The 25,547-nt window shown below is 37.7% G+C and overlaps 1 protein-coding gene across 2 annotated transcripts in view; it reads right to left on the bottom strand.

Annotated features, from left to right (window-relative positions):
- Positions 1–25,547, bottom strand: part of NKAIN2 (sodium/potassium transporting ATPase interacting 2) — a 561,131-nt gene that overhangs the window by 285,216 nt on the left and 250,368 nt on the right. The window lies entirely within an intron of this gene.

Here is a 25,547-nt window from a genome sequence, read left to right on the forward strand (position 1 = left end):
CAACCGAACTCCTGCCTTTAATTTTTGATTCTGTTGTCAGACTTACTGTTGAAATATTTCTTAGCTTGTTTGTAGCTTTGTTTGTACTCCAAGAGCAGTTTTACACTTGTCAGTTGCTCCTGGCTTATTTAAAGACTTCCCAGTAGTATGAGATTTCCTGCCTTGTGTTGCTGTCCTAAGAAAGACCAAGTAAGCAGTCTTCAATATTTCCCCTGGCTTAGTAACTACTTATTTTCTTATTTTTTTCCTTCCTATAAATGATATCTGCTTATTTTCTTCTGATAATTTCCTTAAAAAAATAAATTAAAAAAATATATATTTTTATATTTAAACTCCTGTTGCTTTGTGGCCAAGTGTCTGAGATCGGATGCCTTTATTGACTCATTTTCAAGCACGTGAATCAGAAAAAAATGTTACCGTATTTTACAACAGACTCCATAAATTAAAAACAAAATAAAAAGCAATCAACCAAACAACAACTTCAGCATCATCTTATCATAATCCCTGGCAGAAGTTTTTCAAGTCTTTTCTAAAGCCACCAAAGATTATTGATCTGAAAGAATTTTTGAAGAGTAGTGAAATGTTTGCAATTATTTCAACTGCAACACCTGTTCTAGAGGCAGCTCAGGTCCTGAGCTGTATATTTTGTTCCTAGAGTATACAGCTGTAAGCAAAATCATTACTTCAGGAATTCATGGGAATCAGAGATACAATAACTGCTCTATTTACCTTTGAAAGCAAAGCTGGATAGCTGCAGCTTGTGAACTCCACTATATTGGGTTTTTCCCCCCACGCTTTTATCCATTTTCCTTTCACTTTTAGCAATATTGTCACATATTGGCTGACTTTCCATGGGCATTTTAACCAGCTCCAGAACCATCTCTCTCCGTATCTATGATAACTGTTTCTACCTTCATAACAGAACCATGACATTTTCTTACCAGCCACATAAGCATTCATTTGTTTTGTTTAATTTCTTACCCCTCAGTATTTTCCCTTTTGCAACTCAAACATCTTAATAATTAAACCTGACGCAGAGTTCAATGGTTTCAAGAGCTAGTAATTAGAGACACAATGCTACAATTTATCATGACTTCTCTGCAAAGTTCTCATTTCTTAATGACCTGTACTAGAGTTGCTGTGGAACTTGTATGTCTACATTCTCTCTGTGTGCATGCCATATGTTACCTCCTTCATGTCCATTTGTGTTTCCATTTTAGCAAGCTCCACACAATGCAAAATTTGACAGTACATTTGCTATGTGATAAGTAAAGCGAAAAAATATTAAGTTGGGGCTGAAAACATTTACCCAGCACACTCGGGAATTTCACACTGGATTCTAAATCTAGGTCCAAACTTTTGAAGATTTCAGGAGGACAAATCAAAGATTTCTTAAACATTTCTGTGACAGGATCAATAAACTTAACTTCAGTTAGCAGCAATAAATGAAGACATTCTGATGTCATCATCAGGTAATATCTATTGCATGGGCAGAGATCTACACTTGTTTGTTATCCAATGCTTTTATCTAGCATGATTAATTTAATCCTCATTTGAAAATACATGTAAATATAAATCATTAACTTCAAGTAAAGTCCGTTGGAGTCAATGGAACTTAAACACCTGTTAAGCATGAGACAGCTGTCTGAACAAAATGTTAAATGTTATCCTATTAAAGAATGAAGTTTTGGTTTTACTAAATTTGGTGGCTGTCTAACAGACAGTATATATCAAAACTTTATTCCCTAACCAGTGTTTGCAATGATGTTATGAAATCTCCTCTATAAAAACAACAGAGCAAAAAGAAGAAAAAAAAAAGTAAGAAAACTTCCTAAAGTAACAGGTTATGCTGGAAGAAAGATGTTATGCTCATATCTATATATTTCTTTATAGAAATATGACCCAATTTTCTCAGTTTTAAAATACTATTAATGTAAAATATTTGTAAAGCACTTGGAAAATACAGTATTGAGTGCTGTAAAAATACCTATTTTGATTAGATTATATGTGGCAGACATGCCAAAGGTTGAAATATTTTGTCATGAAAAATTTACATACTTTACTATTGGAACTAATCTACTTTATCACCTGTTGGCCTAGGATGAGGCACCTGGCAGATTATAATTCAGATGCTAACACAGATGTCAATTACAGTATGTTCCTGTCTGTACAGTGGATAAAAACATGACAATTTTTAATGCTATCAAGTTGCCTATTTCCACAATAATTAAATTCATGTGACAAAAAAACAAGTCCTGAACTAAATTCTGCATCTGCAATATCATTAGATCTTTGAAAGGGAGGAAGGTGTTGACAAAATAGATACTGATATTGTAATATAGATATTATTTTCAGGCTCTAATACAAGTGCTCTCACAGTTATGCTGCTAATTTTGTGGTGGTGTTGTTATTCCTTTTCATTTAACATGGAGAAAAAAAAGTATCCTATAAGTGCTTCTTTTAGCCCTTAACAAGAAATTCTTTGCCAGCACATTCAGTTAAGTTCCACTGAAAGCAATAGCTTCCCATGTGTTTACACCAGGGCTATAATCCATAGAAGGATTTTAAATCCTCATGTCTGCTGGCCTGTGATAACTGTGTGATCTCTTTGTGACATCCTGTATCTGATACAGGCTAGACATTTAATAACTTGTATGGCATCTAATGTGTCATCTTGTTAGAAAAGGAGACAAAGCTGAAAAGATTCTTATCTGCAAGCTCTTATTTTTGAGATAATAAACTCTTCCATAATAATTGTACCCTGGCAACATTCAAACAGCAGACACTGGGCAGAGTCACAGTGATCCCTCTCTGTTCCCCAGGGAAATGAGGTAAAACTTCATAGGGACTTCCCTACCTTAACAGTCACAGAAAGAAGCCAGAGAGGGAGCATCGGCCTCTGAGACCTTTCTGCAGTTACAACTAGACTTCCCTGTGCTGAGACTGAATGTCAATGCTTTTCTCTTCTGTTCCAGCATTTCCTTTCAGCATGCTAAGGGTGTGCATGGTGTGATGCTCCTATTCCCAGCCTCTCCAGAGAGTTTGACACTCATAGGACACCATAGCAAAAGTCCAGTCTCACCTAGTGCACGGTCTTTCGATCTTAATGGGGGATCCCTTTCAAAATGGCAGCCTGGTGTATGTCTGCTATAAACCACAAATGTCTTCCCTTTCATCTTTACTCTCATCTTTGTCTCTGTGATTGCTATGTTCTCTCATTTTTAAACTTTTCTCTCCAAGTTACCATCTTATCCTTCCATTGCTGTATTTGTACACTGTTTAGCACAACAGAGCACCTTCTTGGTTAGCTCTTAGAATTTACTGTAACAAAATTGACTAATAATGATATTAACAGCAGCAACCTTACAGACCATGCATTTTACTGGGTAATAATTCAAATCCCAGCATTCTGACAAGAAAGCTTGGTTAAACTAAAAGGTGTGAAATTAGTCCGCAATTTTCCATAGAATGTATAATTTATTACTTGCCTAAGTAGGTGATAATGCCCATAAAAGCCTTTTCAAAATGTAAATGCATGCAAATAAAATTTTGGAAACTTGACCTTTTTACTTCACAATTAATCAAAAGTATTTATATAAATACATTATTACTCAAAGTTTGACTCCCAACATCACACAAGAAAACTTCTTGATGCATTGTCTACTAGATACCAACAGCAATACTTTGATACTTTGTTTAGTTGTGACAAAGAAAGTACGTATTTCTGTCCTTCAGGCTGTTTCAGAAATCACATAAAAGCACAGCTGCTTTACTTACATGAACAATCAATACAGTAAGCTAAGAATATTATACATGAATGCAGGATTTGCTTTCAACTTCAACTAATATTCAAATGCACATGATTATAATCATGGGGATTTTTTGTCTCTCAGTCTTCAAGTTTCATGCTTCTGAAGGTCATTTATAAGAATACTCCCAGGAAGGGAAGACATGGGGAGCAATGTAAACGCATTTGATATGTCGTATATTTACAAAAGTGTTTTTGCAAGATTGACCAGATATATTTGTTTGGTAAGATATCTTCAAAATTCCTGCTGCAAGTGCATATTCTCCATAGATATGAAATGAAAAGTCATCATTCTGTTTATGAGGATTGAAAAGCTCAGTAGGCAAGAAAACCCTTTCACATTGTAGATTTGCATTTAAATTTGATTCAAATTAAAAAGAGAAGTTTTTTTTTCTATCTTGTGCTAGGTCTATATTAAATTCCAGTGGAAATTCTCTTTTCAGTCAATCATATTGTCAACCAGAGTTTATAACTGCAGTTCCCCAAATGCAGTCACACTTATCGTTATACCTAAGTAGTCCTGTTAAGTTCAATGTTTTACTGATATATATGAAAAGTTAAAACATGCACCTAGGTGTACGTAGGATTGATTTCTTAGTTGTTCAAATATCTTTGTTCACTTCAGCAAGCATTTCATGACTCCACACAACTGCCTATTCATAGAAAATCAAAGAACCAGGTAGTTCAATGACTTTAATGAATGAGTGAAATGAAAATCTTCTAATCAGATGTAGTGTTAGCATCAACATTAACCTTTTTTAACTTTTAACATTCTTAGTACCTTGTCACAATACTTGACATACTTGCTAAGGACTGTGTGAAGTAACAAAATAGTGATATTCCGTACTCATTTTTTTCTTCCAAAAGGGTCCTTAAACTTTTTGAAAAAAAGTTAGAAATTAATATTCAGTTATGCATGGCATTTTATAGGATGCAATTTTTATTAGAATAAAATTGAGGTCATATATAATTTAATTACAACAAAACTTTCCTCATTTGGTAAAAGCAGTGGCAAATTTTTGGACATGTGCTTATTCTAGAAGGATATATAGAATTATAGAAATAGCAAAAGAAAACTTGCTATTGGAGAAGCATTTTAAAATAAGTAGCTCATCAAAATGCAACTATTTATTGTTTAATATGTTGTTTATTCTCTGGATTAGTTAAAGGAAAGAAATAGAATTTCAATTACAACTGTTATATGTTATGTTTATTGAAAGCTTTCCATTTTCACTGGTGACAACCACAACATGCACACAACTATTGACTTAAAACCTTTCCTGAGGAATGGATTATAGCATTTCTCCTTCTGAAAGATATAAATATTTCATGTCTAGCTCAGGAAAACTTCAAATAGTTAAACTGTTAACAATATCATTCTCCATTCACTTACCATGCTCCTTCTCACAGAGATTTTACAGCAGGGAAGCCTTATGAGGGTGAGGATCAGTTTTCACTGTAGTAGAGCATATTCATTGTATGCCTTAACCTTCTGAATGTCCCCTTGTCATATGGTTTTCCTAGTTTTGGTGCATATAATTAGAAGCATAACTGAAAGCAGTGCAGTCTAGCCTTCAAAGGGAGATTTATAAAGACAGAACTCAGCATGGCTCTATTATCATAGAAGTACAGACTGATTTAGTTTGGAAAAGTCCTCCAAGATCAATTCCAACCTTTAACTGATCACCATCTTGACGACTATGCATCTTAGCTTAACAAGACAAAGTGTTTGCTACGGAGGGCAGGAACCCCACCGGGGTATAAAAGAAGATTCCTTCCTCAGGAGGAATTCACCCAGTTTTAAGGAAACATTTGTTCATTTGGCCCCAAGAAAAAATTAAAACAGTGATACAATGATAGTATTGCATTACTACTTTATGTGTTGTCTGCTAAGAAAACAGCAATCCTTTTTTATGTTAGGCTGATCAGTTAACTAGTTCTAATGGGCACTAGGCCTTTGAAGATTGACGTAAATAAATAGTATTCTACTAAACTACTAATTTCCATATTTAAGTTCTCTAGTAAACATTTCTAAGTGTAAATGTTTCTTAATAAGTGAGTAGAAATGGTTCCAAGTATCAGGGAAATGGAACAGCAAACTACTCACAAACATATTAATGAATATTCCTGGCTGTCTTAACATAGCTGTCATTGACATTCAGCACTCACTGCTCACCATGGAGCTTCAAATAGATTGCATAAAAAAGATAGAGAGACAGATGATAGATTATTCATTGAGAGTCAATCTCTACAGGGAGAGGGCTTACATTTCTCTGATTTTTGTACTCCCTCATGATAAAGGTTACATTGTAAAGAAATGGAAACTGTCCTCCCTTCAAGTAATGGCAGGATCTGACTGTGACCACTTTGATAGATTTAAATGAAATGGGAAGCATCAAATGTTATAGTTACCTAGTCTAAGACCTCAAAATGGAAGAAAATCCCCCACAGGATACTTAACACCATAGCTATGCCAAAACCACCCTTTCCCATTAGACAAAATGAGATTTGACATTTTAGGGGTTTTTTAAGTTGTATTGGAGACAAAAAAATCCCCAACAAACTAAACCCAAATTACTTAAAAAGATAACTAAATAGAAGTCATCAAGAAAATAGCCTTTTAATACAGCACCAGCCTAGGAAGTATAGGAGCAATTCAGAGTCTATAGAGCCTTAAATCTTATTTCCTCACATCTCAGCTGAATGGTCTACTTTCTACTTTCACCTACTAGCCTCCCCATATAGCTAGATTTGAATTATCTTGGTAGAAAGTAATTCATTCCCAAAACAAATATATTACTGTGTCCAATTTAAACTGTAATAAAATCAGACTTCTAGCAATAGCAACAAGCCAAATGAAAAATGTTAGTGAGTGTGAGCTACTTTGTTTTTGTCATAAATTAAACTCATGGTTCAATTAGCAGTCATCTGCATCTTGAAGCATTCCTGTCTCTAGTTGGATTTCACAGAGAGACAGACTAATGTAAGCAAATCATATTGCTTTTTAATTCAAAAATACTGTCGGTACAACATACTGTTCTCTAATGTACCCTTAACTCCCTTGGAGTCTGTGACAGGAGCACTTCAGATCTCTCATGACTAGGACAATATTTCGCAGCTCATCAGCATAGTTTTAATGACCTGAGGAATACATAAATATGAAACTTATGGAGTCTCATGGTTTGTCTGGAATATATATGTATAAGACAATATTCAGATACTGGAGTCAGTCAAGTTCAACATGTATACCCCCCTATCTAAACAGGACTTGAATTAGCAGGGAATACACGAGCCTTAGGAAGTAGTAATTATGCCAAGGAGGCAGACAAATCAAAACAAAAATTAAAAAAAAAAATTAAAAAAAAGGAATAAAAAAATGGCTATCCCATTTTGCTTGTAGAGATAGGACTGAAAACTTAAATTTCCTGAATGAAACAACAGAAGGTGCTGAAAGATGTTGAGAAACTGCTATCCTTTATTCTAGGAACTTGTTTTGTGTGGTATATCTAGTAAGAGAGTCCAACAGAGACATGAAGGCTGATATGAGGATTAAAAGAAATGTAGAAGAACTGAAGACATAAAAAGCTCAGAGAGTTGAACCTTGGAAGGATAATTTTTACAGATAGGTAAAATAGAGCATGGGTCCATAGGCAGCAGAACTGTGCAGACTCCATTTTTGAGACTGGGAACTGAGTAGATAATTTGCACCACAGCAAAGTCCAGGAGACCACAGATGGCAGTGTATCTAATTACTGCCCAGACACAGCATACATTAAGGAGCACGAGATCTAATACGGGTTTTTAAGTTATGTGAATGGTGAGAACATTCATTAATTTTTGTAACTACTAAATGAAGGTTTTCTACAGAGAAACAAGGCCAAGAATAATATAGTGTGATTAAGTCCATATTCTATTTTGTTTACATTCAAGACAAGAAAATTTTAGTTTTGGGATCACTTTGGTGACACAAACTCTTCTAAAGACAACGAAAAAAAATCCTCACAGATTTCCATGTGTTTCAATCCTCGTGATTTTCAATGTCAGCACTTACTTGGCACCTCTGTTTCCCACATGATAGGAAGGGATAAATCTGAGAGTCCCATTGCCTCTCCTACCAGTGAAATGAACAGTAGTCTTACGGGGAAGGCAACATTGTATTTAAAATTTTGACTCATGAACATACCCAACACTACTCTGACTTAATCAGAGCTTTTTAGTTTCTACAAACTCTCAGTGGTATAGTTTGTACAAGAATCCTCCTACTATGCCCATCTTTTAAAGTGCAATGGAGTGCAAATCACAGCACAGAAAGATCAAAATTTCTTTACCTCATTTCATGATCATTTTGCTGAGTTTGATGTCCTCTAACATACAGACTTTACCTTCCAGTTCTAAAAGGATGTCAGTGGCTGCACTTCAGATATTACAGCCATATTATTTAACTTTATATAATTTCTAGTTATATTATTTACTATTTTTCATATCAGGCTTACAAAACAAAAATTAAATATATGTGTTTAACATTCATATATTGACAATTTTTCTTAACAAGTACTGTAGTATTGCATTTTTATAAGTAAATTCTCGAGAGTGGAATTGTTTATTTACAGCTGTGAACAGTGTATGCCTTTTCTAAGGTCAGCCCATCTAGGGCTTTTTAGTCAACATGTGGATTCCTTTTTTTTAAATCTTAAGACTTTCCTGTGACTTGCTGTAAGTTCAGAGTGGGCTGGATTTTATTTCCATTTTGGTTTTCTTTTTTATATTATACATTTTTGCACTTTGATTAGAGATTGCACCTACTAAATTAAAATATTGATTCCTGAATTTCTGTGGTAAATCTAATTCCTATGCAGTATACTGAATTGACGTAAATATCAGGTTTAGGTATCTGGAAAAATATATGATGTTTTGTTTATTTGTGGTCTTATCTGCATCTGAGCTGAAATCCAGACTGTTGATCAGTGCCCATTTTCAGAATTTGTTGTGGCCATAAATAAAACTGACCATTTTTAGAATCAGTTATGCTAGAATTCAAATATCAAATGGTAAAAAGTCAGTGTCATAAAGTCATGTCAAAGAGCCTTCTCACACAGAAACAGCTAAATATCTTAGAAACAGACACGTATCACAAAAGTGTGCTTATTCACATCATGTCTATACTTCTGTGAATTTAACAATGACATCTTTATGAGAAAACAGCACTGTCAATCAACCTAAGACATGCAGGCAAAACCACTAATATTGGTAGTAATTAAAGTTATTACAAGGGTAAGTCTTTCAAGACTGAAATTGGATCTTAATTTTTTACAGAATCAAGCACATGAAGATGAAATCCAAAATTTGCTTAACTAGCCCAATTAGAGGTGTAGAACCCAGAACCTCTGTATCATTTATATCACTAAACCCATTTCAGATCTATGAATATGTATTTCAGCAAGACTAAAGACAGAACAGTTCTTCTTGTTTCACAGAAAGTAGAAGTAGTGGGTAGGTAACCCCAAATTTATAAATAAAATCAGTGACACACTTGTTTCAACATTAAATTTCAAACAGAAATTTGCCCTTCAGGCAGATACAAAATTAAATATGCAGAGTGATAGTGCCACAGTCTATGAGTAACTTTTTGGTTTTTAGTCATGATAGAAGAATTTTTAAGATTACTTTAGATCTTGACTACAGAAGCCAAACTGATTAACAGCAAACTGCTAAACTAAATGATACCAACTTAAAATTCATTATTTTCTTTTCAAATGCATCATCAATTCAAACTATTTAACAAAGAACACATGGCTGCAATAATTTTGCTTGTTTATGCATTAATTACAGAATGCTATCCTTTAACAAAAATTTTTGTCCAAGGACCAACATCTATGCTCTTCCAAAAGATGGTGATTTAATAAACTTGAAAACTTTTGTAACTATTTTTGATGAGTTCTTCATTTTTCTAGTTGGACAATAAACCCATCAGCTAAATATTAACTTTTTTTTGTGAGCCATAAAGTAAAGAAAAGCAAACCCACTCATTGGTCTCAGAGCAAAAGCAGCACAGAATCTTTAAGTGGCTTAATGTTGACAAAAGCAGCATGAAAACCAAAACTGGTTATGTCTCATTCACCCAAAATTGATACTGAAATCAATTAAAACAGCTGCAGAGCTTAATATAATAAATAAGTAGGAATCTAACAAACACTATGAATGGAAATAGCTAAGAAATTACAGCTAGAAACCAAATTGAGCAGCAGCACCATTGGTAGCTCAAATTGGTATGGAGGGAATCACAGCATTCACTTGTAAAACTACAATGTTACTTTACTAGACTTGTTTAGAAGTAAAATTTATATTGATATGCAAAATTCTGTCCTTAGAGGCATTTATAATTCAAATCATACCTGCTGAGTTCACAGCACATAAAATGCTGCTTCACTATGATCTAACCAATATGAATGTATGTAGCATTAACATTTATGCCTAATATACATAGTAACCCATAGAACAAACAGCAAATAAATAGTGCCCTTGACAGCTAAATTATAGAAATAGGGAGCAATGGAAATTTTGGAACATGTTTAGTAGTGCATTTTACAACTGTACTCATTGTTTATCTTGCCATTCAGTGTAATTCAGAAACTGTATCTTTATTGGTAATGGTACTCACAGCAACAGGCAAAGCTTGAAAAAAGTACAGCGCTCTGTTTCTTGTGGAGCTTCAGGAGTTGAAAAACATAATGAAAACATTAAAAATTTTAAAAGGTAAGTACAGATGGGAAGAGAAAAACACCTTTGAAGTTCTGAAATGGAGATTTGTGACAAGATTTACAAATTATTTTTATGTAGATTGTTGTTCAGAAGGAAAAACCCCCCACATTTGGAATATAACTAAAGAAAATCATCTCCATCTTCTCTCAAAATTGGAAATGGAGATTTGTAAATGAATAAAGTAGTATAGCTTTGTGTGATTCTCAATGCACCTTTCTTAAAGCATAACCTCAGGGTGACAATGAAGCTAACAAAAAAGAATCAGTCACATTTCCTAGAAAAAAACTCTTGGAAAAAATTATAAGAATGGACTCCAGGTACTGTCAGGTCATCCTTTGTGAAGATATAAAACAACTATGACTAAAGTTTACTTCACTTGAATTATTTGACTGTGTGAACTTAATCAGTTGGCCAAAACAAGAACTTGGTTTCAGTACAGTACTGGTAAGTAATGCTGTGCAGACTTCATTTAATTTAAAGTGGACAACTTCATTTTAGCTACATGCCACACAATGCCATTTTAAATATATATGTAGAGATTAGTGGCTGAATTAAGGTGAAGAGAATAGAAGGAGACATAGACAGAAGTACAGAAGGAGCTGGAAAAGAAAGAGGAGGAGGAGCAGAGCTGTTGTTACATGACAGTACTCCAGCTCAAGCCCTGAACCTGTAGCCTGTTGCAAAGGAGAAGCAGCAGTGGAATGTGAGATTTGGACAGGTAGTCTGGACTAGAGGCAATGTTTCCTGTTCTTTTCTAATGTATATTTCATTGTGCTATAAGCTGTTAATTAAAATAAATTAATCTCTTATGGGAAGGAGCACAACTATGGGTCACAGTAGTCACTGAGTTATCACTAAGAAAGCTACAGGCATCAGCAAACTTTTCCCTTGCTTAAAGAATGTGCTGGTTTTGTCTGTTTTCTTCACAGCAGCTGGTATGGAGCTATGTTTTGGGTTGTTGCTGAAAACAGTGTTGCTCAGTGTTGACATCATGCTCAGTATATAAAGTGGTAGAAAGAGGGAGGAAGTTGGGGATGTTCCGAGTGATGGCATTTGTCTTCCCAAATAACTGTTAGGCGTGATGGAGCTCTGCTTTCCTGAGGATGGCTGAGCTCCTGCCTGCCTTTAGTAAGCAGTGAATGAATTCCTCATTTTTCTTTGCTTGCACATGAAGATTTTATCTATTAACTGTCTTTATCTCAATGCATGAATTTTCTCACCTCTACCCTTCTAGTTCTCTCCCCCATCCCAGCAGGGGAGAGTGAGCACGTGGCTTCATAGGACTTAGCTGCCAGCTGGGACAGAAAGACACTTTCCAAAGACTGTTCTATCTTTTTTTTTTCTTACTGAAGTATTCCACACTGTTAGGTAGCTGTGATTCAAATCTTTATTCCTAGACTTTATAGAGAATTTGAGGCATTTTTTTGTTTGCAGGATGCATTGGACAAAACACTGGCTTGTAATGAGAAAAATGGGTTCACATGCTGATCTGTCTCAGCCTTTCCTCTGATACTGAGAAAACGTCTCAGACTTTTAGTTTTTCAGTTCCCATGGTGTAGAGCAGTGCAGGGGCAATACTTTCCTACCTCAGTAGTGTGGCATGAGGACAGAGACATTAAAACTCTGAAGCAAACAGATAACTCTGTGAAAGCATGCTATAATGGCGTACAAGATAAAAAGATAGACCTATAACCTCTTAGACAAGCATATGACAGCAGTAATTGATATATGCCAGCTAGAAAAAAATACTAAATAAACAATGGGAAAATCCACAGTAACAAGTATAGGAGCAAGTATGGGAAATATAAGGAAATCTGATTACTCTAGATACAGAAAAACATTTAGCACTGAACTGCAGAGGTCATCTCAGAGGAATGGAAACATTACCTTGCTTGATTTTTAATCATCTCTAGCTGGCCAGAGCTCCTGAGTGCTTGAGAGAATTTTAATGCTTTCCACCGCAGTTTAGGTAGCTGTAGCAAACCCCATGGATTTTATCTCTAATCTCTTCCTTTAAGCATCTTTCTAAAGACTTCATCAGCTAAGTCATTCATTCTCCATGATCTTTATAGTATTTCAACTAAAAAAGCGCCAATTAGACATTATGTTAACAGAAAGAGCTACTAGTTCTTATAAAAAAAAACCAACCCAACCCCCCAAGAAACAAACCACAAAACCCACTGTGGAATAAAACCCACTCGTCATTATGGTGACAAACCAAAGGATTTATTCCAAGGAAAGAGAAAATGAAATGTAGAGGAACTTCATGTTTTGGCTTCTTTCCAGGGTGAGCTCTCTGGTTTGAATGAAAATAAAATATTTGTTATATGTTAATAGCAATTGTACATGGAACTGTACTCAGTATACAGTCCCCAGAAAACCATCTTCCTTTTCTGTGAAACGGATGAGGGAGAGACATTTTGAATGGCTACTTTTGAAATGTGAATACAACTCATTCAAAGAGGATAAAAGCACTGGGAAAGGATGAATATAGCTGAATTCTACACCAGTCAAACCTGCTATGAAACTAATAATTGAGGATTTAAATTAAAAATATCAGACAGTTTCATGCACTGAACAGGTTCTGCATAGTATTTCCTGGAAATCAATTCTGTACTTAATTATATCATGAAATTATAATCTTTCATCTTCTAATACTCAACAAATGTATAACTTTAAAAACAGTATTAGATAAGTACCTTTACATGGACTTCTTATAATGTAAAACTTTAAAAAAAAATCTCTGAAAATTAATGAAAATCCATCTCAGTCTGAAAGAAAACAAAACTCCAAGCAGAACTCTTGCTGAAGTAAATTATATCCTGGAGTCTTGTCCAGGGCGTCTTTTACCATATTTTCTGAAAACATATCAAATTAATTTTCAGGAATCAGTGGTTCTAAGAACCTAATAGATTTCTTGCTTAAATAAGTGAGAAGAGTCTATTGTGTTTTCAAAATGTTTATTATTTAGGAAGCCTCTTGGAGTCTGGCAGTTTCTCCTTAATTATCTAAATTAAACATCCAGAGGGCTAGTACCCTTTTTCTCTTTAGAACTCTGTTTTCTGAGAGTAGGGGACTTCTGAGAAAATAATCTCCTACACAAAACTTAGGAGAGTCAGAGACTAAGGATCTCTTATCTGGGATTCCTTTTTATGTCTTGACTAGTCCTCTGATCAACAAGGTTTTGGTTTTTTTTTTCTATTGTGCTTTCTTAGAGCTGGCAGACTAACTGTCTGGGTACTCTTTAATCTTGAAAGAATATTTTACACATTTTTAAGAAGAAATTTCCTTTTCACAATTTCCTTTAGATTATTCTTTGTACCTCAACGCCTCACACCTAAATATGTCCCAATGAAGAGAGCAGATGAAAGTAGTCAAACTTTACCCAGACAATCAGAAAAAAATTACTTTATTCTAAATAGTATTAGAATATTAAAATCAGGAGCCAAAAAGGGGCAGAAAATGCAGAAAAATTTACTGTAGAATGTCTTCTTTCATCTACTTCCATACAGTCAAGACAGATGCACTCTGTGTAATACTATACTGGAAGTGATTCTCAGACATATTTGCCCAAGACTCAGCTGAATTCCCAGGGCTTAAGAATATGAAATCCACTGAGATCTCTTGCAAGTTATCAAAATATTTCTAGAAGGAGAAGTCAAAAACCCAGTGTCATCAAAGCCTAGACTAACTTTCTGGACTGATTATCAGGTAAAAAAAGAAGACCATCTGCTTTAAACTTTTATTTAATCTATAAACTAACTGATGATAAACATAAAGAAAGAATTGGGCTTTGACCACTGGAATACTTAAGCTTTTCCTTGATTAAGTTCTGTATGTGTGTAAGGCACTAGACTCAAATTTGGACTACTCAAACTCCTAGAGCTATGACACTGACCATCAGGCTACTGAGTAACTTCTACTCCCTTCAAATTCCCAGCCGTACCCTAAAGCAGGCTAGATTCAGTTACTAAAGTAAACTGCTATGTCCTTTTAAATAAAAATGAAACCACATTTAAATCCACAACATACTAAAATCTAATCTTTTATCATAACAACAACAAAAGCACTCTATTAAACAGCATATCTCCCTGTGAAACAAAATCCCTTTCAACATATGTTGTTTAAAGTCCAAAGGGCAGTCTTCTGCTTACATCCCTACTGATTTTTCACAGCATCTGCCAGAAGTGAGCAAAACCCTCCAATAAAATAGCAGTTAGCAAAGTAAACAAAGGTCATTCTATGGAGGTAGCATCAGTAGTGAAAGGGCAGACTATAAAAAGAATCACAAACTCTACTGCGACATCCAAATTGTATCGGTAATATTTTATAACAATTTTTAAGAGAAAAAGTTGTAATAACATGCTCTTGCTCCAGGTATTTCTGAACATGGAGATATTTCAGAAAACACTGATGAGATCTGAAAGAGAACTACTGTAAAGGTGACCAGAATAAAGGATACTTTTTAAGAAGATGAGCTTTGACATTCCTCAAACAAAATATTTAGTATAAATTCTGTAATGAAAAGAATGTTAAAAATATTGCATACTTTCCATGGAAAGTACTACGGAGAATTAATGTTGCTATTCATGGCATGAAAAGCATTTCAAGAAAATGCCTCTGTGCAGTAAATATTATACCATAAAATACTAATGTTTCATTTTGCATTAATTTATCTGGCATAACAAAAAATAAACCATTAATGAAATTTGAGGTTCATGGTGGAGGTGGATTCTCTAGCACTGTAATATTCTTAATTCATATTATGATTTGGAGTTTTAACAGAGTGTTCCAAACATGGCTCTGCAAGGTTTACTACTGGTCTTTTAAGTTTTCTATTTTTAGTCTGTACTTTTTTTGTTTGTCCTCATACACTTGGTTATGCATTTTGAACTTCAAAGCTTTTTCTTACTTCTATACAATCCTATGCTGCAGTATATTTTTAGCAATTTTATTTCTTAGTTTACTTCATCAGACACAACCTCTCACAGAGATGTTTATTTTAGTTAACCATGTCTACTAACTAGCTATATGAGTGTGCTGTTTCTCCTCTGCTTTATCTCCTTTTTGAGTTTATGGGGATTCTAAACTATGAACAATATTCTAATCCCTCATCCCTGTAAATGTTCAAAAAACATGTAGATGTGGTAAAACAAATAAATACCGGAAATTTTTACACTGAGAACAGCATGGATAATGAAAAAATATTTTCTGCAAGTACCATTTCCAATTTAAATGGATTTACTTCAGTCTTGTTCAGCTTGCTTTCTGGTTCATATTCAGCAAATATTTTAGTAAATAGAGTGACAGAATATCCCAAAAACATAATCATTCTGTTGCTTGTGTTACTGGTATTTGCAGAAACTAAATTCTGATTTTTCAAACTCATTCATGCCAGAAATACAAGTTTAAGGGGCTGGTCTTCTTCGAAAGAAAAGTAGATATAATATCTACTTTTTATAGCTAAATGTTTTGTTGCTTAATTTACAAAGGAAATTACCAGAAATCTATGTTGAGCTTTAGAAATAATGTACTCATTAACTAGATACATTGAAATACAGAACTGCATATATAGATATGAAGACAAGGTAGAGATGTTTAATTCATTCTTTGCCTCTGTCTTCAACACGGATGACGGACCAAGGGGTTCTCAGTGCCCTGAGCTGGTGGACCATGACTGCAAGAATGCTCAACTCCTGGTGGACCCTGAACTTGTGTGGGATCTGCTGCTCCAGCTGGATCCCTACAAATCTGTGGGGCCTAGTGGGATTCCTCTGAGAATCCTCAGGGCTAGCTGATGTCATCACAAAGACTATCTCAATGATTTTTGAGTGCTCTTGGGAACCCAGGGAGATTCCAGTTGTCTGGAAGATGACTAACATTGTTCCAATTTTCAAGAAGGACAAGAAGGAAACTACAGGCCTGTCAGTCTCTCTTCAGTTCCTGGTAAAATCATGCAGAAGATTATTCTGGGAGGTATTGAAAAACACCTGGAGGACAACGCAGTCATCCGTTACAGCCAGCATGACTTCATGAGAGGAAATTCCTGCTTGCGGAATCTGATTTCCTTCTATGACAGGTTAACCTACCTGGATGATCTTGGAAAGCCAGTAGATGTAATCTTTTTGGACTTAGTAAAGCTTTTGATGCTGTCTCTCACAGTATCCTACTGGACAAAATGTCCAACACACAACTAGATAAACACATCATGCAGTGGGTGAGCAATTGGCTCATGGGTCATGCAGAAAGAGTTATAGTGAGTGGGGTAAGATCAGGCTGCATCCAGTCACTAGTGAGGTTCCACACGGCTCCATCCTTGGTCCAGTTCTCTTCAACATCTTCAGAAGTGACTTGGATGCAGTGCTCAAAGGAATACTAAGCAAGTTTGCTGCAGATATCAAATTGGGAGGAGCTGTCAACTCCTTCAAGGGCAGGGAGGCCCTGCAGGGAGACCTCAGCTAATGAGAGAGATTGGCAATCACCAACCAAATAAAGTTTAACAAGGGCAAGTGCCAGATTCTGCACCTGGGATGGGGCAACCCTGGATGTATGTACAAAATGGGGAAGGAGATGCTGGAGAGCAGTGCTGGAGAGCAGCACTGTGGAAAGGGCCTTGGGGGTCTGTTGTGGGTTGAGGTGGCTGGGTTTTTTGGTAGCAGGGGGGCTACATAGGGTGGCTTCAGTTAGAAGCTGCTAGAAGGTTCCCCCTCAATGAAGTCAATGATATCTGCTTACAGGAGGGACTTCCTGCCGTTGGCTAAGGGAGAGCCAATAATCATGCCTCTGCGATAACATATTTAAGAACAATTTGCGCAGAAGAATTTTTGAGCCAGGGGAGAGCTGACTGAAGTTCCTGGGTGGCCCTGCCACCTCCCCCACCGCGGGGGGCAGGGGAGTGGCGCAGCAGCAGCCCAGCCTAGGCCCCTCATCACCTAGCCTGGGAGCAGTCAGTGGCGGCCCCTGCGAAGGGGCAGCTGGGGCTGGGACGTGCGGCCCTATGGAGAGCGGCCCCACAGCCCCCCAGGCCCACCCCACGAGCTGCCCATGCTGCTCTTGGCAGTGCCGGCCGAGCCAAGTGCAGCCCCTGCGAAGGGGTGGCTGGGGCCAGGGCTGGGGCCAGGGCATGCGGCCCCATGGAGAGTGGCCCTGCAGCCCCCGGCTCCGCTTCGCGAGCAGCCTGTGCTGGAGCCCGTCCTGTCCGAGGAGCCAAACAGTGCAGACACTGCCAAAGCCCCCAAGGTGAACTCTGAGGGGTGGGGGTGGGGAGGTGCCCCATGGGCTAGGCCAGGGTGGCAGAGTGGCCCCTGCCCGCAGGCACTGCCCTCCCTTCCCCCCTGACTGAGTCGAGCCAGGTCAGGGCCGGGGTGGCCCAACGCGGTGCAGCTGAGCCCATGCTGGAGCAGATGGATGCATGGAAGAAGGCCTTACCCCCATGGAAGGCCCAGGATGGAGTGGAGTTCTTCAAGAGGCTTGTGGCCCGTGGAGAGGAAAATCCACAGTGGAGCAGGTTATTCCCGGGTAGGACTCATGGCCCTGTGGGGGATCCACATCAGTACAGCTCACCCTATGAAGGACTGCATCCTAGGAAGGACCATCGGGGTGCAGAGACCCCCCCCCCCTTCACCCCAGGGAGAAGTGACACTCGGGACAGTAGATATGGAAGAACTACTGCCTGAGGGATGGACCCACGTTGGAGAGGTCTGTCAAGGACTGTTACCCCATGGAGCAGGGGAAGGACTAAGAGCTGTGGCCCCCCTGTGGCCCCCATGGGTTCATGGTGAGGACCGTGGTGAAGCAGGCTGTCCCCCTGCAGCCCATGGAAGAGTGACCTACAGGACAGTAGATTTGGAAGACCTGTTGCCTGAGGGATGGACTTGTCCCCCTGCACTGCTGCGGAGTGAGGAGGGAGAACATGGAAGGAAGGAAGTGTGGGTGGAAAGTGTGTTTAAGACTGTTTTATTTCTCACTCTTTAGATCTTATCCTGTTAGTAATAAATTTTAGTACTAACCCCACGTTGAGTTTGTCTTGCCTGTGTGACCTCTCCCAGCTCAGAGCAACTCTAGTGGGTGCCTAGAATCCAGCCACGGTCAACCTACGACACGTCTTGGTCGGTGGCAAGTTGAATATGAGCCAGCAGTGTGCCCTGACAACCAGGTGGGCCAATCATGTCCTCGGGGGCATCAGGCAAAGCATCACCAGCCAGTCGAGGGAGGTGACTGTCCCACTCTGCTCTGCACTGGTGCAGCCTCACCTTGAATATTGTGTGCAGTTTTGGGCACCACAATATAAAAAAGGCATTAAACTATTAGAGAGCATCTAAAGGAGAGCCAGGAGGATGGTGAAGGGTCTGGAGGGGAAGCTGTATGAGGAGTGGATGAGGTCACTTGGTCTGTTCAGTCTGGAGAAGAGGAGACCTAGCAGAGATCTCATTGCAGTCTTCAACATCCTCACGAAGAGAAGCGGAGGGGCAGGTATCGATCTCTTCACTTCATGACCGATGACAGGACTCAGGGAAATGGCTTGAAGCTGAGTCAGGGGAGGTTTAGGTTGGATATCAGGAAAAGTTTTTCACGCAGAGGGTGGCTGAGCACTGGAACAGGCTCCCCAGGGAAGCGGTCACAGCACCAAGCCTGTCTTAGTTCAAGAAGCATTTGGACACCGCTCTCAGACACATGGTGTGATTCTTGGGGTGTCCTTTGCAGGGCCAGAAATTGGACTCAATGATCCTTGGGGGTCCCTTCCAACTCAGCATATTCTATGATTCTATAATTCTATGAACTACAGAAAAAACATTCACATTCATTATTATCCATGGAAAACCACTGAAAGAAGGAACAAACTGAAGACTATCATTATGTGTGCTTGAGCAAACTTGAACAAACAAAACATTTTGCAATGGCACATTTTGAAACAGAATCAGTATCCTGATTCAGAGTCTCCTGTGACAACCAACAGACAGTGCTGCTACCAAAATGTTCAAGGTCATTTAGTTAATTGTACTTATAACATTATTGGGCATTAGCTCAAAATGATTATGCAGAAAATTATTGCTTATGTTCCCAAATTACCATTTGCTCTGAAAAGTTGTGTAAAGCACAGAAGTAGTGTGTGTGATTGTGTGCCTCCTTCTATAAATAAATGTCTACATTTTATTTGTAACACAGTAAATCATTACATAAGTACAATTAAGCTGAAGCACTGAATGGTTTGTCTCAAAATGGATACAAAAGTGCTTCCTAAGAAAAGACAGAGCAGGCTCAGGTAGGAGTCTGATTTCTTCAAAAACTTTGTGTCTTGCAATCTGATGAGAATGTACAATGACCACTCAATTTAATTTCATCATCCTTTTTATTAAATGGGTATACATGTAAGTTTTTTTCCCAACAGCTATACAGAAAGCAGAAGTAAAATATGAGGAAGAACTTCTTTACAGTGTGAGTGATCGGACACAGGAACAAATTGCCCCAAGAGGTCGTGGAGTTTCCCTCACTGGAGATATTCAAGAACTGTCTGGATGCAAACCTGTGCAATGCGCTCAAGGATGACCCTGCTTGAGCAGGGAGGTTGGACCATATCCCACTGTGGTCCCTTTCAACCTAACTCTTTCTGTGGTTCTGTGAAAATATATTTTTAACAATTTCTGTACTGAGCTTGAGTACACACACTTTCTTATTTTAAATAAAACAATTATCTGGAAAATAAATTGAATTAGGTCAAAAAGGTGAATCAATCCAAGAACTCACTTATTAAAATGTGTTAAGCATAAGCATCCTTTTCTTTCATTACAAATATCTGTTTACCTGAAAATTAGTTCTCTTAACAAGATTTAGCAAAACAGCCTTCTGAAATGTTTTCTCACCAAAAACGCTGGCCAAATCATTCACTATTTACAGACTGTCTTACTATCTTTAAAATTCAGAAAGGTAGCTCAGAGAGCATGGCTTGGCTTCACAATTTTCTGTGGCATGATTACAGTTGTTTGAAAGTCCCCTGGTATGTACATAGGACAGATGAACTGCTGCACATTTTCACATCCTATTTTAAAGATTTAAAAAATGGAAGATAATAAATTACCAATTAAAATGGTCTTAAGCTATGCCAGAGGAGATTTAGGTTAAATATTAGGAAGAAATTTTTTACAGAGAGAGTAATCAGACATTGGAATGGGCTGCCCGGGGAGATAGTAGATTCACTGTCCCTAGAGGTTTTTAAGATGAGACCAGATGTGGCACTTAGTGTCATGGTCTAGTAACCACGGCAGTGTTGGATCAAGGGGTTGCACTTGATGATCTAGAAGGTCTTTTCCAACCCGGTTGATTCTGTGATTCTGTGACTACAATATACAACTGAAATACTCCAAAACAGATTTGGTAGAGTCAGGGCTACTTTTTATATAGGGCATTAAGTAGATCCCCCTAGGTGTGTTGAGCGATTGACCATGTCTAGTCTTTAAAAAGACATGGATTAACTCAGCTATACTCTCAGGTGCCTAATGGTTTGGCAGACTGATGATGCTCAGACATAAGGTAATTGCTTCTTTCTCTCCTCTTTTTTTTTTTAATGCATATCATGTACCAGTAATAATCTATCCTTTTCTCCCAGACTTAATGTTACCAGGTACAAGGCCAGAAGGGACCTTTAAAGGTCATTTAGTCCCCTGCCATGGGCAAATATCTTTTTCATTAGATTAGGTTCCTCAAAGCCCCATCCAACCTGGCCTTGAATACTTCCAAGGATGGGGCATCCCCAGCTGCTCTGGTCGATCTATTCCAGTGTCTTGCCACTCTCATTGTAAACATTTTCTTCCTAATGTTCAGTGTAAACCTACCCTTTTCAGCTTAAACCTATTGTTCCTTGTCCTGTCAGTATAGGCCCTGGTAAAAGGACCTGTCTCTCTTATTAGTCCCCCTTATATATTGAAAGGCTGCCATAAGGTGTTCCCTTCTCTTCTACAGGCTGATCAACTCCAGCTCTCTCAGATTGTCTTCATAGGAGAGATGTTCCATCCCATTGACTGTTTTCGTGGCCCTCCTCTGAACCTGCTATAACAGGTCCATGTCTTTCTTGTACTGTGGGCAACAGAGCTGGACACAGTGATCCAGGTGGTGTCTCAGGAGAGTTTAGTATAGGGGAGAATCACTCTCCTCTTTCTGCTGCTCACACTTCTTTTTATGCAGCCCAGGGTATAACTGGCTTTTGGGGCTGCAAGCGCACATTGCTGGCTTATGTTTAATTTTTGTTCACTGGTACCCACAAGTCCTCTGTAGGGCTGCTCTCAATCCATTCATCCCTCAGTCTGTACTGATATCGGGGGTTGCTCTGACCAAGGCGCAGGACCCTGCACTTGACCTTATTGAACTTCATGAGGTTCACGTGGGTTTCAATGGTGTCCAGGTCCCTCTGGATGACATCTGTTTCTTCCAGCAAACCAAGTGCATCAGTCAGCTTGGTGTCATCTGCAAGCTTGTTGAGGATGTATTCAGTCTTACTGTCTAGTAAAGTGGGTGGCTCAATGTTATATTGGAAATCAGATATTAAATACTATTGATCCCAGTACCACCTGTTACTGATTTCCAATATGACACTGAGCCACCCACTTCATTCTCTGGATGAAGCTATCCAGCCACTTCCTTATCCATCTAACCCACTCCTCCAATTTAGTAGGCAGAATGTTGTGGGGGACCACATCACAAGCCTTACAGAAGTCTAGATAGATTAGATCCAAAGTTCTTCCCTTGTCTACTGATGCAGTCATTCCATTGTAGAAGGTCACTAGATTAGTCAGGTGACTAATAATTCATAGTAGAATATGGAATATGCACTGAGCATATCAACATAGCTGTAATCCCTCTATAGAAGAAATGGGGAGAAACTGAGCCTCCAGCTGGAGCCCTATCCAGGTGAAGTGCTTTGCTTCTTTCCAGAACCCTTAAAAACTTGCATTGGTATTACCTCTCAGGCACTTTAATGCTAAAACCCACCACATTTACATCGTAGTTGTTACCCTGGATAACCCTTGTTCCTACTGGAATCCTCATTCTCTGTTTCAGATTAGTGCTGTTAAGCAGTACTTTTGTCATAATTGTTTTCAGCAAAAAATGGCTTAATTATTATCTTTTGAAAAGATATCTTTGAAAAGACTTATTCCCACCCTCAGAACAGATGTTTCACCTCCTGCATCAATTGCTCGTTTATGGGCTAATGGCTTAAGTTTACAATCAAAAATCAATGTGTTCTTTCTGAATCTATATTGATTAACTACTTTCATGATATTAGACTTTAATTTCCTGTACTCTTTGTCCACCACAACTCCTGAACCCCATGTAGTTTGAACATGTCTTCCAGTGCCTCAAAAGACACAGTCACCTTTTTCCCTCATCCACTTCTAAACTTCCCTGACACTCCTGAAAGTTCAAGGAGACATTTTCAGTTGTGGTGTTCCATCTGTCCGAAACTTATTTCCTCTTCTCCCTAAGCCATTGAATCATTTCTTTAAACCTCACATTAAAATCTCCCTGTTCTCTTTAACCTATAATTCACTTCCACTGGAAAATATTTTTGTGATATCCTTTATGAAGCATGTACAGTAAAAAGGAAATTTTTTGTAGTCTTGTTGAAGCAAGCTAGACTTGAGGTACTAATGTGACTGGATTAAGGGTTCTGTAGAGTCACTCAAGATAGATAGACCCTTGCAGAATCTATTGAACTCTGAGTATTTACACATACTCTCCTGAAAACCTCATAGCTACACCCTTGCAGGCTTATAGGTTGTTGTCTTTCTTGTCGCCTTTGAACTCATAACTTTATTCCTGATATCAGATGACACCATTGATTTATTCTGGGCCCAACACAACTAAATAAAAGGGTGCAGTTCCCTTCTCTCTCTCTTCAATGACCAGTAGCATTTCCCTTATGCTGACTTTAGATACTCACCAAAGAGAACCGGAATAGAAATGAAAAAAAAATTAAAGCACTCCTCTGTTTATCCAACTAAATAAAGGATAAAAATTTCATCAGTGTTTTCTTATCTAAGCAGTCTGTGATAAATGGCAGATTCAAGTGTCTATTATAAACTCCGAGAAAGAAAAACAATTTGATCTTAGATTGGTTCTATCCAATTCACTGAAAGGATGAAGAGAGGCAAACGCACAAAGCCAGATGGTCTACACAGTGAAGGTGAGTTCTGGGAAAGATTTATATGAAAATTAATAGAACAGTGTTGCACAAACCACATCATCCAGAAACTTATGCAAATGGTCTCAATTTATAAGGTTGGTATTCCTCCTCATTCACAATGCACTTATCATAGTAGAAGGCCATTTAAATCTAACTTGTTTAGTTCAGCTATGCATTTTATATTCATGATCAGTTTTATGCCACAGAATAGTCTTGGTATGGAACATTTAACCCTTTTTCTTTAACTGATGCTTTAATTTTGGATATTTATTTTCAAGCTTTTTGTACTCGTCAAAGTACCAGAAATGGAAGAAAACTCTAGTTCACATTCACATGACTCCAGTGTTGTAACTTGAAGGAAACGTGAAATATTTAAGGTTTGCAATATATTTTTCAATGTTGATGGTAAATTTTTTGGAATACGTTAAATTCTGAGCATGCATAAAGACACTGCACATGTGGACACACATTTTCTGCATATAGGAGATCACAGCAATAGAAACACAGACAAAAATATTAATGTACTTCTCTTAGCACCACAGTAATGCAATATGGATGGTAGCAAAGAATACAAGTGAAATCTTTCCATATTCTGAGTAACTGCTGGTATATGAGGGAACAGATAAGAGGAAACAGACTTTGCAGAAGCAGGTGCAGATTCAGTGGAGTTACCAGAGACAAGGGGTAATGGCTTTAAACTGAAAGAAAATAGGTTTAGATTAGATACTAGGAAAAATTCTTTACTATAGTCTGGTGAGAACCTGAAACATGTTGCCCAAAGAAGTGGTGGATGCCTCATTCCTGGAAGTGTTTAAGATAGGTTGGATGGGGCTTAGAGCAACTTGGTCTAGTGGCAGGTGTCCCTGCTGGGCTGGAACCAGACAATCTTTAAGCTCCCTTTCAACTCAAATCATTCTATCATTCTAAGATTTCCTGATTTTCATCTGACATGAAAATATGGTTGTGAATGGGAAAATCTTTTCAACTCCTGTCTGTCTCTGAAATGTATACAAGCTTAAAGTGAATTAATAGTTGATTTTGACAGTAATATTGTTACGCAAATCTATTTCTAACAGAAGGTATTCTGAATGATGGCTTTAAGAGTTGCTGTTATTCTTTCTTTATAGAACTACAAATGGCAAAACCCCCACAAAGTCAGAGAATGAAATGAGGATTAAATTAATACTGGATTGTGCCAGAGTACAGCCATACTGAGTCTTTGTATGAGAGGTAGCTGAATAAGGAAAGAAATGGATTAAAAATATTAATTAAAGTCCAAATTCTTACTTTCATATTGGAGACCTCAGTTCATTATTTCTTACCATACCATCACACTTCAACTTCATCACTTCAACACCATCAACTTGTAGTTGGACTACAACTTCTAGCAGGCATATAGATAACAGATAGGCACTCCAGCAACAATGGTTAATAACAATAATGAGTAACTAAAATAAATCATGGCTTTGTTGAGAAGGTCCAATGTATATAGGAAAGTTATGCCTAGCATTTACTCTAACTTTAAATTCCTCTAATAGTGAGGATGTTGTAATTTCTTAAACTGACTCTACTTCTTGGAAGTTTGTATTGTCATGCAGTTAAGGATCATATTGACTTTCAGCTTTTGTAGGTAGTTACCAGTTGTATTGCAGGTGTCCCAAAAGCATAAGTTAATATAAAATGTTACAGAAGAAAATTAATCCAAGATAAGATTTCTATTTGCTTCATGAGCAATATAGTTTGGAGCGCCGTTTTGTTTGGTTTTTTTTATACATGCACATCAGAATAAGCAAATGAAATTCA

This window comes from Neopelma chrysocephalum, unplaced genomic scaffold (genome assembly GCF_003984885.1).
Source record: "Neopelma chrysocephalum unplaced genomic scaffold, ASM398488v2 Primary Assembly neopelma1_23, whole genome shotgun sequence".
NCBI classification, from domain to species: domain Eukaryota; kingdom Metazoa; phylum Chordata; class Aves; order Passeriformes; family Pipridae; genus Neopelma; species Neopelma chrysocephalum.